Consider the following 15747-nt stretch of genomic DNA (forward strand, 5'->3'; position numbering starts at 1 on the left):
GAAGAGGATTCTTTACTGTTAGGGCAGTGAGAATCTGGAATTGCTTGCCTGAGGAGGTGGTGATGGCGAACTCAGTCGAGGGGTTCAAGAGAGGCCTGGATGTCTTCCTGGAGCAGAACAATATTGTATCATACAATTATTAGGTTCTGTAGAAGGACGTAGATCTGGGTATTTATTATGATGGAATATAGGCTGAACTGGATGGACAAATGTCTTTTTTCGGCCTTACTAACTATGTTACTATGTTACTATGTTACTATGAGGTAGGTCAAGCGTAGGACCTCGTATAAGAGAGATGCCGTAAAGTGGCTACGAGGTACACATAAAATTGGCCATTTTTATGCGCTAAAAGCTCTCATTTTTCATATTTCTAGTGCAGTAATGCAGTTCAAATTTCGTGTTTTCAAGTTTGCATGTTTTGGCGCTGCAGTGTGCTGCCCTATTTACTTAACTATATACGAGTTGGCGACTCTGGGTTCAGCACCTGTTCACACTCAGTCTATGTTTGGATGTGCAGATCAGGTTTTTGAAATGTATTCTCTGGCCTTCTGATCGTGCACTCCCTGCCTCCTAGCTTCAGGTGTTTTAATTATAGTAGGTCCAATACCCCTCCACAGAGAGAGAGAATTTGAGTCCAAGAAGAGGTTTCACATGTACCCATTCAGATGGAGACGTTTATTCTCAGCGAGGTAGGTGAAGCGTAGGACCTCGTATAAGAGAGATGCCGTAAAGTGGCTACGAGGTACACATAAAATTGGCCATTTTTATGCGCTAAAAGCTCTCATTTTTCATATTTCTAGTGCAGTAATGCAGTTCAAATTTCGTGTTTTCAAGTTTGCATGTTTTGGCGCTGCAGTGTGCTGCCCTATTTACTTAACTATATACGAGTTGGCGACTCTGGGTTCAGCACCTGTTCACACTCAGTCTATGTTTGGATGTGCAGATCAGGTTTTTGAAATGTATTCTCTGGCCTTCTGATCGTGCACTCCCTGCCTCCTAGCTTCAGGTGTTTTAATTATAGTAGGTCCAATACCCCTCCACAGAGAGAGAGAATTTGAGTCCAAGAAGAGGTTTCACATGTACCCATTCAGATGGAGACGTTTATTCTCAGCGAGGTAGGTCAAGCGTAGGACCTCGTATAAGAGAGATGCCGTAAAGTGGCTACGAGGTACACATAAAATTGGCCATTTTTATGCGCTAAAAGCTCTCATTTTTCATATTTCTAGTGCAGTAATGTAGTTCAAATTTCGTGTTTTCAAGTTTGCATGTTTTGGCGCTGCAGTGTGCTGCCCTATTTACTTAACTATATACGAGTTGGCGACTCTGGGTTCAGCACCTGTTCACACTCAGTCTATGTTTGGATGTGCAGATCAGGTTTTTGAAATGTATTCTCTGGCCTTCTGATCGTGCACTCCCTGCCTCCTAGCTTCAGGTGTTTTAATTATAGTAGGTCCAATACCCCTCCACAGAGAGAGAGAATTTGAGTCCAAGAAGAGGTTTCACATGTACCCATTCAGATGGAGACGTTTATTCTCAGCGAGGTAGGTCAAGCGTAGGACCTCGTATAAGAGAGATGCCGTAAAGTGGCTACGAGGTACACATAAAATTGGCCATTTTTATGCGCTAAAAGCTCTCATTTTTCATATTTCTAGTGCAGTAATGCAGTTCAAATTTCGTGTTTTCAAGTTTGCATGTTTTGGCGCTGCAGTGTGCTGCCCTATTTACTTAACTATATATGAGTTGGCGATTCTGGGTTCAGCACCTGTTCACACTCAGTCTATGTTTGGATGTGCAGATCAGGTTTTTGAAATGTATTCTCTGGCCTTCTGATCGTGCACTCCCTGCCTCCTAGCTTCAGGTGTTTTAATTATAGTAGGTCCAATACCCCTCCACAGAGAGAGAGAATTTGAGTCCAAGAAGAGGTTTCACATGTACCCATTCAGATGGAGACGTTTATTCTCAGCGAGGTAGGTCAAGCGTAGGACCTCGTATAAGAGAGAAGCCGTAAAGTGGCTACGAGGTACACATAAAATTGGCCATTTTTATGCGCTAAAAGCTCTCATTTTTCATATTTCTAGTGCAGTAATGCAGTTCAAATTTCGTGTTTTCAAGTTTGCATGTTTTGGCGCTGCAGTGTGCTGCCCTATTTACTTAACTATATACGAGTTGGCGACTCTGGGTTCAGCACCTGTTCACACTCAGTCTATGTTTGGATGTGCAGATCAGGTTTTTGAAATGTATTCTCTGGCCTTCTGATCGTGCACTCCCTGCCTCCTAGCTTCAGGTGTTTTAATTATAGTAGGTCCAATACCCCTCCACAGAGAGAGAGAATTTGAGTCCAAGAAGAGGTTCCACATGTACCCATTCAGATGGAGACGTTTATTCTCAGCGAGGTAGGTCAAGCGTAGGACCTCGTATAAGAGAGATGCCGTAAAGTGGCTACGAGGTACACATAAAATTGGCCATTTTTATGCGCTAAAAGCTCTCATTTTTCATATTTCTAGTGCAGTAATGCAGTTCAAATTTCGTGTTTTCAAGTTTGCATGTTTTGGCGCTGCAGTGTGCTGCCCTATTTACTTAACTATATACGAGTTGGCGACTCTGGGTTCAGCACCTGTTCACACTCAGTCTATGTTTGGATGTGCAGATCAGGTTTTTGAAATGTATTCTCTGGCCTTCTGATCGTGCACTCCCTGCCTCCTAGCTTCAGGTGTTTTAATTATAGTAGGTCCAATACCCCTCCACAGAGAGAGAGAATTTGAGTCCAAGAAGAGGTTTCACATGTACCCATTCAGATGGAGACGTTTATTCTCAGCGAGGTAGGTCAAGCGTAGGACCTCGTATAAGAGAGATGCCGTAAAGTGGCTACGAGGTACACATAAAATTGGCCATTTTTATGCGCTAAAAGCTCTCATTTTTCATATTTCTAGTGCAGTAATGCAGTTCAAATTTCGTGTTTTCAAGTTTGCATGTTTTGGCGCTGCAGTGTGCTGCCCTATTTACTTAACTATATACGAGTTGGCGACTCTGGGTTCAGCACCTGTTCACACTCAGTCTATGTTTGGATGTGCAGATCAGGTTTTTGAAATGTATTCTCTGGCCTTCTGATCGTGCACTCCCTGCCTCCTAGCTTCAGGTGTTTTAATTATAGTAGGTCCAATACCCCTCCACAGAGAGAGAGAATTTGAGTCCAAGAAGAGGTTTCACATGTACCCATTCAGATGGAGACGTTTATTCTCAGCGAGGTAGGTCAAGCGTAGGACCTCGTATAAGAGAGATGCCGTAAAGTGGCTACGAGGTACACATAAAATTGGCCATTTTTATGCGCTAAAAGCTCTCATTTTTCATATTTCTAGTGCAGTAATGCAGTTCAAATTTCGTGTTTTCAAGTTTACATGTTTTGGCGCTGCAGTGTGCTGCCCTATTTACTTAACTATATACGAGTTGGCGACTCTGGGTTCAGCACCTGTTCACACTCAGTCTATGTTTGGATGTGCAGATCAGGTTTTTGAAATGTATTCTCTGGCCTTCTGATCGTGCACTCCCTGCCTCCTAGCTTCAGGTGTTTTAATTATAGTAGGTCCAATACCCCTCCACAGAGAGAGAGAATTTGAGTCCAAGAAGAGGTTCCACATGTACCCATTCAGATGGAGACGTTTATTCTCAGCGAGGTAGGTCAAGCGTAGGACCTCGTATAAGAGAGATGCCGTAAAGTGGCTACGAGGTACACATAAAATTGGCCATTTTTATGCGCTAAAAGCTCTCATTTTTCATATTTCTAGTGCAGTAATGCAGTTCAAATTTCGTGTTTTCAAGTTTGCATGTTTTGGCGCTGCAGTGTGCTGCCCTATTTACTTAACTATATACGAGTTGGCGACTCTGGGTTCAGCACCTGTTCACACTCAGTCTATGTTTGGATGTGCAGATCAGGTTTTTGAAATGTATTCTCTGGCCTTCTGATCGTGCACTCCCTGCCTCCTAGCTTCAGGTGTTTTAATTATAGTAGGTCCAATACCCCTCCACAGAGAGAGAGAATTTGAGTCCAAGAAGAGGTTTCACATGTACCCATTCAGATGGAGACGTTTATTCTCAGCGAGGTAGGTCAAGCGTAGGACCTCGTATAAGAGAGATGCCGTAAAGTGGCTACGAGGTACACATAAAATTGGCCATTTTTATGCGCTAAAAGCTCTCATTTTTCATATTTCTAGTGCAGTAATGCAGTTCAAATTTCGTGTTTTCAAGTTTGCATGTTTTGGCGCTGCAGTGTGCTGCCCTATTTACTTAACTATATACGAGTTGGCGACTCTGGGTTCAGCACCTGTTCACACTCAGTCTATGTTTGGATGTGCAGATCAGGTTTTTGAAATGTATTCTCTGGCCTTCTGATCGTGCACTCCCTGCCTCCTAGCTTCAGGTGTTTTAATTATAGTAGGTCCAATACCCCTCCACAGAGAGAGAGAATTTGAGTCCAAGAAGAGGTTTCACATGTACCCATTCAGATGGAGACGTTTATTCTCAGCGAGGTAGGTCAAGCGTAGGACCTCGTATAAGAGAGATGCCGTAAAGTGGCTACGAGGTACACATAAAATTGGCCATTTTTATGCGCTAAAAGCTCTCATTTTTCATATTTCTAGTGCAGTAATGCAGTTCAAATTTCGTGTTTTCAAGTTTACATGTTTTGGCGCTGCAGTGTGCTGCCCTATTTACTTAACTATATACGAGTTGGCGACTCTGGGTTCAGCACCTGTTCACACTCAGTCTATGTTTGGATGTGCAGATCAGGTTTTTGAAATGTATTCTCTGGCCTTCTGATCGTGCACTCCCTGCCTCCTAGCTTCAGGTGTTTTAATTATAGTAGGTCCAATACCCCTCCACAGAGAGAGAGAATTTGAGTCCAAGAAGAGGTTTCACATGTACCCATTCAGATGGAGACGTTTATTCTCAGCGAGGTAGGTCAAGCGTAGGACCTCGTATAGGAGAGATGCCGTAAAGTGGCTACGAGGTACACATAAAATTGGCCATTTTTATGCGCTAAAAGCTCTCATTTTTCATATTTCTAGTGCAGTAATGCAGTTCAAATTTCTCTCTGTTTTGGCGCTGCAGTGTGCTGCCCTATTTACTTAACTATATACGAGTTGGCGACTCTGGGTTCAGCACCTGTTCACACTCAGTCTATGTTTGGATGTGCAGGTCAGGTTTTTGAAATGTATTCTCTAGCCTTCTGATCGTGCACTCCCTGCCTCCTAGCTTCAGGTGTTTTAATTATAGTAGGTCCAATACCCCTCCACAGAGAGAGAGAATTTGAGTCCAAGAAGAGGTTTCACATGTACCCATTCAGATGGAGACGTTTATTCCCAGCGAGGTATAACTACCCGGATATTAACTGGGAAGCAGAAACCTGTGAAACCCATAAAGGCAGCAGGTTTCTGCTAATAACCAAGAAAAATTATCTTTCACAATTGGTGCAGAATCCAACCAGAGGAGCAGCACTTTTAGACCTAATACTATCTAATAGACCTGACAGAATAACAAATCTGCAGGTGGTTGGGCATTTAGGAAATAGCGACCACAATATTGTGCAGTTTCACCTGTCTTTCACTAGGGGGACTTGTCAGGGAGTCACAAAAACACTGAACTTTAGGAAGGCAAAGTTTGAACAGCTTAGAGATGCCCTTAATCTGGTAGACTGGGACAATATCCTCAGAAATGAGAATACAGATAATAAATGGGAAATGTTTAAGAACATCCTAAATAGGCAGTGTAAGCGGTTTATACCTTGTGGGAATAAAAGGACTAGAAATAGGAAAAACCCAATGTGGCTAAACAAAGAAGTAAGACAGGCAATTAACAGTAAAAAGAAAGCATTTGCACTACTAAAGCAGGATGGCACCATTGAAGCTCTAAAAAACTATAGGGAGAAAAATACTTTATCTAAAAAACTAATTAAAGCTGCCAAAAAGGAAACAGAGAAGCACATTGCTAAGGAGAGTAAAACTAATCCCAAACTGTTCTTCAACTATATCAATAGTAAAAGAATAAAAACTGAAAATGTAGGCCCCTTAAAAAATAGTGAGGAAAGAATGGTTGTAGATGACGAGGAAAAAGCTAACATATTAAACACCTTCTTCTCCACGGTATTCACGGTGGAAAATGAAATGCTAGGTGAAATCCCAAGAAACAATGAAAACCCTATATTAAGGGTCACCAATCTAACCCAAGAAGAGGTGCAAAACCGGCTAAATAAGATTAAAATAGATAAATCTCCGGGTCCGGATGGCATACACCCACGAGTACTAAGAGAACTAAGTAATGTAATAGATAAACCATTATTTCTTATTTTTAGTGACTCTATAGCGACAGGGTCTGTTCCGCAGGACTGGCGCATAGCAAATGTGGTGCCAATATTCAAAAAGGGCTCTAAAAGTGAACCTGGAAATTATAGGCCAGTAAGTCTAACCTCTATTGTTGGTAAAATATTTGAAGGGTTTCTGAGGGATGTTATTCTGGATTATCTCAATGAGAATAACTGTTTAACTCCATATCAGCATGGGTTTATGAGAAATCGCTCCTGTCAAACCAATCTAATCAGTTTTTATGAAGAGGTAAGCTATAGGCTGGACCACGGTGAGTCATTGGACGTGGTATATCTCGATTTTTCCAAAGCGTTTGATACCGTGCCGCACAAGAGGTTGGTACACAAAATGAGAATGCTTGGTCTGGGGGAAAATGTGTGTAAATGGGTTAGTAACTGGCTTAGTGATAGAAAGCAGAGGGTGGTTATAAATGGTATAGTCTCTAACTGGGTCGCTGTGACCAGTGGGGTACCGCAGGGGTCAGTATTGGGACCTGTTCTCTTCAACATATTCATTAATGATCTGGTAGAAGGTTTACACAGTAAAATATCGATATTTGCAGATGATACAAAACTATGTAAAGCAGTTAATACAAGAGAAGATAGTATTCTGCTACAGATGGATCTGGATAAGTTGGAAACTTGGGCTGAAAGGTGGCAGATGAGGTTTAACAATGATAAATGTAAGGTTATACACATGGGAAGAGGGAATCAATATCACCATTACACACTGAACGGGAAACCACTGGGTAAATCTGACAGGGAGAAGGACTTGGGGATCCTAGTTAATGATAAACTTACCTGGAGCAGCCAGTGCCAGGCAGCAGCTGCCAAGGCAAACAGGATCATGGGGTGCATTAAAAGAGGTCTGGATACACATGATGAGAGCATTATACTGCCTCTGTACAAATCCCTAGTTAGACCGCACATGGAGTACTGTGTCCAGTTTTGGGCACCGGTGCTCAGGAAGGATATAATGGAACTAGAGAGAGTACAAAGGAGGGCAACAAAATTAATAAAGGGGATGGGAGAACTACAATACCCAGATAGATTAGCGAAATTAGGATTATTTAGTCTAGAAAAAAGACGACTGAGGGGCGATCTAATAACCATGTATAAGTATATAAGGGGACAATACAAATATCTCGCTGAGGATCTGTTTATACCAAGGAAGGTGACGGGCACAAGGGGGCATTCTTTGCGTCTGGAGGAGAGAAGGTTTTTCCACCAACATAGAAGAGGATTCTTTACTGTTAGGGCAGTGAGAATCTGGAATTGCTTGCCTGAGGAGGTGGTGATGGCGAACTCAGTCGAGGGGTTCAAGAGAGGCCTGGATGTCTTCCTGGAGCAGAACAATATTGTATCATACAATTATTAGGTTCTGTAGAAGGACGTAGATCTGGGTATTTATTATGATGGAATATAGGCTGAACTGGATGGACAAATGTCTTTTTTCGGCCTTACTAACTATGTTACTATGTTACTATGTTACTATGAGGTAGGTCAAGCGTAGGACCTCGTATAAGAGAGATGCCGTAAAGTGGCTACGAGGTACACATAAAATTGGCCATTTTTATGCGCTAAAAGCTCTCATTTTTCATATTTCTAGTGCAGTAATGCAGTTCAAATTTCGTGTTTTCAAGTTTGCATGTTTTGGCGCTGCAGTGTGCTGCCCTATTTACTTAACTATATACGAGTTGGCGACTCTGGGTTCAGCACCTGTTCACACTCAGTCTATGTTTGGATGTGCAGATCAGGTTTTTGAAATGTATTCTCTGGCCTTCTGATCGTGCACTCCCTGCCTCCTAGCTTCAGGTGTTTTAATTATAGTAGGTCCAATACCCCTCCACAGAGAGAGAGAATTTGAGTCCAAGAAGAGGTTTCACATGTACCCATTCAGATGGAGACGTTTATTCTCAGCGAGGTAGGTGAAGCGTAGGACCTCGTATAAGAGAGATGCCGTAAAGTGGCTACGAGGTACACATAAAATTGGCCATTTTTATGCGCTAAAAGCTCTCATTTTTCATATTTCTAGTGCAGTAATGCAGTTCAAATTTCGTGTTTTCAAGTTTGCATGTTTTGGTGCTGCAGTGTGCTGCCCTATTTACTTAACTATATACGAGTTGGCGACTCTGGGTTCAGCACCTGTTCACACTCAGTCTATGTTTGGATGTGCAGATCAGGTTTTTGAAATGTATTCTCTGGCCTTCTGATCGTGCACTCCCTGCCTCCTAGCTTCAGGTGTTTTAATTATAGTAGGTCCAATACCCCTCCACAGAGAGAGAGAATTTGAGTCCAAGAAGAGGTTTCACATGTACCCATTCAGATGGAGACGTTTATTCTCAGCGAGGTAGGTCAAGCGTAGGACCTCGTATAAGAGAGATGCCGTAAAGTGGCTACGAGGTACACATAAAATTGGCCATTTTTATGCGCTAAAAGCTCTCGTTTTTCATATTTCTAGTGCAGAAATGCAGTTCAAATTTCGTGTTTTCAAGTTTGCATGTTTTGGCGCTGCAGTGTGCTGCCCTATTTACTTAACTATATACGAGTTGGCGACTCTGGGTTCAGCACCTGTTCACACTCAGTCTATGTTTGGATGTGCAGATCAGGTTTTTGAAATGTATTCTCTGGCCTTCTGATCGTGCACTCCCTGCCTCCTAGCTTCAGGTTTTTTAATTATAGTAGGTCCAATACCCCTCCACAGAGAGAGAGAATTTGAGTCCAAGAAGAGGTTTCACATGTACCCATTCAGATGGAGACGTTTATTCTCAGCAAGGTAGGTCAAGCGTAGGACCTCGTATAAGAGAGATGCCGTAAAGTGGCTATGAGGTACACATAAAATTGGCCATTTTTATGCGCTAAAAGCTCTCATTTTTCATATTTCTAGTGCAGTAATGCAGTTCAAATTTCGTGTTTTCAAGTTTGCATGTTTTGGCGCTCCAGTGTGCTGCCCTATTTACTTAACTATATACGAGTTGGCGACTCTGGGTTCAGCACCTGTTCACACTCAGTCTATGTTTGGATGTGCAGATCAGGTTTTTGAAATGTATTCTCTGGCCTTCTGATCGTGCACTCCCTGCCTCCTAGCTTCAGGTGTTTTAATTATAGTAAGTCCAATACCCCTCCACAGAGAGAGAGAATTTGAGTCCAAGAAGAGGTTTCACATGTACCCATTCAGATGGAGACGTTTATTCTCAGCGAGGTAGGTCAAGCGTAGGACCTCGTATAAGAGAGATGCCGTAAAGTGGCTACGAGGTACACATAAAATTGGCCATTTTTATGCGCTAAAAGCTCTCATTTTTCATATTTCTAATGCAGTAATGCAGTTCAAATTTCGTGTTTTCAAGTTTGCATGTTTTGGCGCTGCAGTGTGCTGCTCTATTTACTTAACTATATACGAGTTGGCGACTCTGGGTTCAGCACCTGTTCACACTCAGTCTATGTTTGGATGTGCAGATCAGGTTTTTGAAATGTATTCTCTGGCCTTCTGATCGTGCACTCCCTGCCTCCTAGCTTCAGGTGTTTTAATTATAGTAGGTCCAATACCCCTCCACAGAGAGAGAGAATTTGAGTCCAAGAAGAGGTTTCACATGTACCCATTCAGATGGAGACGTTTATTCTCAGCGAGGAAGGTCAAGCGTAGGACCTCGTATAAAAGAGATGCCGTAAAGTGGCTACGAGGTACACATAAAATTGGCCATTTTTATGCGCTAAAAGCTCTCATTTTTCATATTTCTAGTGCAGTAATGCAGTTCAAATTTCATGTTTTCAAGTTTGCATGTTTTGGTGCTGCAGTGTGCTGCCCTATTTACTTAACTATATACGAGTTGGCGACTCTGGGTTCAGCACCTGTTCACACTCAGTCTATGTTTGGATGTGCAGATCAGGTTTTTGAAATGTATTCTCTGGCCTTCTGTTCGTGCACTCCCTGCCTCCTAACTTCAGGTGTTTTAATTATAGTAGGTCCAATACCCCTCCACAGAGAGAGAGAATTTGAATCCAAGAAGAGGTTTCACATGTACCCATTCAGATGGAGACGTTTATTCTCAGCGAGGTAGGTCAAGCGTAGGACCTCGTATAAGAGAGATGCCATAAAGTGGCTACGAGGTACACATAAAATTGGCCATTTTTATGCGCTAAAAGCTCTCATTTTTCATATTTCTAGTGCAGTAATGCAGTTCAAATTTCGTGTTTTCAAGTTTAGATGTTTTGGCGCTGCAGTGTGCTGCCCTATTTACTTAACTATATACGAGTTGGCGACTCTGGGTTCAGCACCTGTTCACACTCAGTCTATGTTTGGATGTGCAGATCAGGTTTTTGAAATGTATTCTCTGGCCTTCTGATCGTGCACTCCCTGCCTCCTAGCTTCAGGTGTTTTAATTATAGTAGGTGCAATACCCCTCCACAGAGAGAGAGAATTTGAGTCCAAGAAGAGGTTTCACATGTACCCATTCAGATGGAGACGTTTATTCTCAGCGAGGTAGGTCAAGCGTAGGACCTCGTATAAGAGAGATGCCGTAAAGTGGCTACGAGGTACACATAAAATTGGCCATTTTTATGCGCTAAAAGCTCTCATTTTTCATATTTCTAGTGCAGTAATGCAGTTCAAATTTCGTGTTTTCAAGTTTGCATGTTTTGGCGCTGCAGTGTGCTGCCCTATTTACTTAACTATATACGAGTTGGCGACTCTGGGTTCAGCACCTGTTCACACTCAGTCTATGTTTGGATGTGCAGATCAGGTTTTTGAAATGTATTCTCTGGCCTTCTGATCGTGCACTCCCTGCCTCCTAGCTTCAGGTGTTTTAATTATAGTAGGTCCAATACCCCTCCACAGAGAGAGAGAATTTGAGTCCAAGAAGAGGTTTCACATGTACCCATTCAGATGGAGACGTTTATTCTCAGCGAGGTAGGTCAAGCGTAGGACCTCGTATAAGAGAGATGCCGTAAAGTGGCTACGAGGTACACATAAAATTGGCCATTTTTATGCGCTAAAAGCTCTCATTTTTCATATTTCTAGTGCAGTAATGCAGTTCAAATTTCGTGTTTTCAAGTTTGCATGTTTTGGCGCTGCAGTGTGCTGCCCTATTTACTTAACTATATACGAGTTGGCGACTCTGGGTTCAGCACCTGTTCACACTCAGTCTATGTTTGGATGTGCAGATCAGGTTTTTGAAATGTATTCTCTGGCCTTCTGATCGTGCACTCCCTGCCTCCTAGCTTCAGGTGTTTTAATTATAGTAGGTCCAATACCCCTCCACAGAGAGAGAGAATTTGAGTCCAAGAAGAGGTTTCACATGTACCCATTCAGATGGAGACGTTTATTCTCAGCGAGGTAGGTCAAGCGTAGGACCTCGTATAAGAGAGATGCCGTAAAGTGGCTACGAGGTACACATAAAATTGGCCATTTTTATGCGCTAAAAGCTCTCATTTTTCATATTTCTAGTGCAGAAATGCAGTTCAAATTTCGTGTTTTCAAGTTTGCATGTTTTGGCGCTGCAGTGTGCTGCCCTATTTACTTAACTATATACGAGTTGGCGACTCTGGGTTCAGCACCTGTTCACACTCAGTCTATGTTTGGATGTGCAGATCAGGTTTTTGAAATGTATTCTCTGGCCTTCTGATCGTGCACTCCCTGCCTCCTAGCTTCAGGTTTTTTAATTATAGTAGGTCCAATACCCCTCCACAGAGAGAGAGAATTTGAGTCCAAGAAGAGGTTTCACATGTACCCATTCAGATGGAGACGTTTATTCTCAGCAAGGTAGGTCAAGCGTAGGACCTCGTATAAGAGAGATGCCGTAAAGTGGCTATGAGGTACACATTAAATTGGCCATTTTTATGCGCTAAAAGCTCTCATTTTTCATATTTCTAGTGCAGTAATGCAGTTCAAATTTCGTGTTTTCAAGTTTGCATGTTTTGGCGCTGCAGTGTGCTGCCCTATTTACTTAACTATATACGAGTTGGCGACTCTGGGTTCAGCACCTGTTCACACTCAGTCTATGTTTGGATGTGCAGATCAGGTTTTTGAAATGTATTCTCTGGCCTTCTGATCGTGCACTCCCTGCCTCCTAGCTTCAGGTGTTTTAATTATAGTAGGTCCAATACCCCTCCACAGAGAGAGAGAATTTGAGTCCAAGAAGAGGTTTCACATGTACCCATTCAGATGGAGACGTTTATTCTCAGCGAGGAAGGTCAAGCGTAGGACCTCGTATAAAAGAGATGCCGTAAAGTGGCTACGAGGTACACATAAAATTGGCCATTTTTATGCGCTAAAAGCTCTCATTTTTCATATTTCTAGTGCAGTAATGCAGTTCAAATTTCATGTTTTCAAGTTTGCATGTTTTGGTGCTGCAGTGTGCTGCCCTATTTACTTAACTATATACGAGTTGGCGACTCTGGGTTCAGCACCTGTTCACACTCAGTCTATGTTTGGATGTGCAGATCAGGTTTTTGAAATGTATTTTCTGGCCTTCTGATCGTGCACTCCCTGCCTCCTAGCTTCAGGTGTTTTAATTATAGTAGGTCCAATACCCCTCCACAGAGAGAGAGAATTTGAGTCCAAGAAGAGGTTTCACATGTACCCATTCAGATGGAGACGTTTATTCTCAGCAAGGTAGGTCAAGCGTAGGACCTCGTATAAGAGAGATGCCGTAAAGTGGCTACGAGGTACACATAAAATTGGCCATTTTTATGCGCTAAAAGCTCTCATTTTTCATATTTCTAGTGCAGTAATGCCGTTCAAATTTCGTGTTTTCAAGTTTGCATGTTTTGGCGCTGCAGTGTGCTGCCCTATTTACTTAACTATATACGAGTTGGCGACTCTGGGTTCAGCACCTGTTCACACTCAGTCTATGTTTGGATGTGCAGATCAGGTTTTTGAAATGTATTCTCTGGCCTTCTGTTCGTGCACTCCCTGCCTCCTAACTTCAGGTGTTTTAATTATAGTAGGTCCAATACCCCTCCACAGAGAGAGAGAATTTGAATCCAAGAAGAGGTTTCACATGTACCCATTCAGATGGAGACGTTTATTCTCAGCGAGGTAGGTCAAGCGTAGGACCTCGTATAAGAGAGATGCCGTAAAGTGGCTACGAGGTACACATAAAATTGGCCATTTTTATGCGCTAAAAGCTCTCATTTTTCATATTTCTAGTGCAGTAATGCAGTTCAAATTTCGTGTTTTCAAGTTTAGATGTTTTGGCGCTGCAGTGTGCTGCCCTATTTACTTAACTATATACGAGTTGGCGACTCTGGGTTCAGCACCTGTTCACACTCAGTCTATGTTTGGATGTGCAGATCAGGTTTTTGAAATGTATTCTCTGGCCTTCTGATCGTGCACTCCCTGCCTCCTAGCTTCAGGTGTTTTAATTATAGTAGGTCCAATACCCCTCCACAGAGAGAGAGAATTTGAGTCCAAGAAGAGGTTTCACATGTACCCATTCAGATGGAGACGTTTATTCTCAGCGAGGTAGGTCAAGCGTAGGACCTCGTATAAGAGAGATGCCGTAAAGTGGCTACGAGGTACACATAAAATTGGCCATTTTTATGCGCTAAAAGCTCTCATTTTTCATATTTCTAGTGCAGTAATGCAGTTCAAATTTCGTGTTTTCAAGTTTGCATGTTTTGGCGCTGCAGTGTGCTGCCCTATTTACTTAATTATGCTGAAGACACAAAAGAGAATAGTAAAACCAAAAACACTCAGTTTGAAAAAATTGTTGCAGTAATCCGCAAGTGCTAGTAAAAGATGTAAAAAACAGGGTATTTGGTTGATACGTTTTTTGCAAAAAATGTATACTAAGCTGCTCTACCAATCTTCACGGTATACCCTTATCAGAGCAGTCCTAACTAATGTATGCAATCCCTATCTGATGTATTTAAAAACCTGATCATCTGTATATTACCTGTGTGAACAGGGTTCAGAGAGGAAAAATCCATGTGTGCATACAGATTAGAACAGCTTTTGTGCAGATAGCCCAAGAGGAGTGGTGGGTAGCTCCCCAGTCTTGTAGACACAAGAGAACAATTATGGAAACAGGAACACATGGGCTACTTGCACAGTGAACAAGTCTGTAGGAACATGTTCACACACCACCAAGAAACCTGAAGACACAAAAGAGAATAGTAAAACCAAAAACACTCAGTTTGAAAAAATTGTTGCAGTAATCCGCAAGTGCTAGTAAAAGATGTAAAAAACAGGGTATTTGGTTGATACGTTTTTTGCAAAAAATGTATACTAAGCTGCTCTACCAATCTTCACGGTATACCCTTATCAGAGCAGTCCTAACTAATGTATGCAATCCCTATCTGATGTATTTAAAAACCTGATCATCTGTATATTACCTGTGTGAACAGGGTTCAGAGAGGAAAAATCCATGTGTGCATACAGATTAGAACAGCTTTTGTGCAGATAGCCCAAGAGGAGTGGTGGGTAGCTCCCCAGTCTTGTAGACACAAGAGAACAATTATGGAAACAGGAACACATGGGCTACTTGCACAGTGAACAAGTCTGTAGGAACATGTTCACACACCACCAAGAAACCTGAAGACACAAAAGAGAATAGTAAAACCAAAAACACTCAGTTTAAAAAAATTGTTGCAGTAATCCGCAAGTGCTAGTAAAAGATGTAAAAAACAGGGTATTTGGTTGATACGTTTTTTGCAAAAAATGTATACTAAGCTGCTCTACCAATCTTCACGGTATACCCTTATCAGAGCAGTCCTAACTAATGTATGCAATCCCTATCTGATGTATTTAAAAACCTGATCATCTGTATATTACCTGTGTGAACAGGGTTCAGAGAGGAAAAATCCATGTGTGCATACAGATTAGAACAGCTTTTGTGCAGATAGCCCAAGAGGAGTGGTGGGTAGCTCCCCAGTCTTGTAGACACAAGAGAACAATTATGGAAACAGGAACACATGGGCTACTTGCACAGTGAACAAGTCTGTAGGAACATGTTCACACACCACCAAGAAACCTGAAGACACAAAAGAGAATAGTAAAACCAAAAACACTCAGTTTGAAAAAATTGTTGCAGTAATCCGCAAGTGCTAGTAAAAGATGTAAAAAACAGGGTATTTGGTTGATACGATTTTTGCAAAAAATGTATACTAAGCTGCTCTACCAATCTTCACGGTATACCCTTATCAGAGCAGTCCTAACTAATGTATGCAATCCCTATCTGATGTATTTAAAAACCTGATCATCTGTATATTACCTGTGTGAACAGGGTTCAGAGAGGAAAAATCCATGTGTGCATACAGATTAGAACAGCTTTTGTGCAGATAGCCCAAGAGGAGTGGTGGGTAGCTCCTCAGTCTTGTAGACACAAGAGAACAATTATGGAAACAGGAACACATGGGCTACTTGCACAGTGAACAAGTCTGTAGGAACATGTTCA

The sequence above is a fragment of the Ranitomeya imitator genome, chromosome 5 (genome assembly GCF_032444005.1).
Source record: "Ranitomeya imitator isolate aRanImi1 chromosome 5, aRanImi1.pri, whole genome shotgun sequence".
NCBI classification, from domain to species: domain Eukaryota; kingdom Metazoa; phylum Chordata; class Amphibia; order Anura; family Dendrobatidae; genus Ranitomeya; species Ranitomeya imitator.